The sequence below is a fragment of the Beta vulgaris genome, chromosome 9 (assembly GCF_026745355.1).
Source record: "Beta vulgaris subsp. vulgaris cultivar EL10 chromosome 9, EL10.2, whole genome shotgun sequence".
NCBI lineage: Eukaryota > Viridiplantae > Streptophyta > Magnoliopsida > Caryophyllales > Amaranthaceae > Beta > Beta vulgaris.
Window position 1 is genome coordinate 12,086,523 of NC_079210.1, and position 1,024 is coordinate 12,087,546.

The following is a 1,024-nucleotide window of genomic DNA, read 5'->3' on the forward strand; positions in this document are numbered from 1 at the left end:
TAGCCACCAATTGAAAGAAGATAACTTCACAGGTGGAGGGGGTTGTGCGATTTTGCAGGGGGAGGGGGGGTTGCGCGAGTTTGCGAGGGAGACTTTAGGGGTGGCGGAAGGTTTTTTCGGTGATGCGAGGTGTCGGAAGGGGGAGGAGGTTGCCTTACTGTGGGCGGCGGAAGGGGAGGGGGTTCCGGCGCTGCGGGTGGCGGAGGAGGGGGAGGGGGTGCTGCGTGGTTGGGGATGGCGGAAAGGGGGAGGGGGTGTTGCGTGGGTCAGGTGGTGGTCAAGGGTGGTGGGCCTGGGCATGGGTAGTGGGGTGGGTTGGGCTGGTGGTGGGCTTTTAGGGTTAGGTTTTTGGGTTAGTTATGTTTAGGGTTAGTATTAGTGTTAGGGTTAGGTTTAGGGCATTTAATTAGGATTAAATGGGGGTTTAGGTGTTAATGACTAACGGAGTTTAACGCCGTTAGTCATTAAGGGTAGTTTGATGTATTTTTTGAAAAGTGAAGGGTATATGGTGAATTTCAAAAGTCGAAAGGGTATACGGTGCAAAAAAAAATTTGTCAGGGGTATATGGTGAAAAAACCGTAAAAAGAATTTTTGAAAAGAGAAAACTATCAAGGTGTTACAGTTTGATTCACCTGAAAAGTAACTCAAATACAAAAAAACGTATACCCGGTGAAGTGACATGGAACTAGAAAAAGTCAATAGAATGCAATAATTAGTCCTAAATACTCTCAAACTAAGCTAAATGCGACTTAGTATGCAACTAAATTACGAGCTATTATCGACCTATTAGTCTTTTACAAGAAAGTTATGAGAGTTGGTGAAATTCATGAACAGAAAAAGTAAAAGCAATTTATCTCTTCTTGAGAATGAGTGGGTAACGTTGGAAATAGAGGGCTTTTTAAGTCTAGTAAAAGATGATGAATAAATTAAAAGGATAAAAACATTAATGATATGTCGTGTAATACACCACTGACTTGAAATCGATAATCGGCACAATTGAGATGCATAATCATTCGTCGTTCCG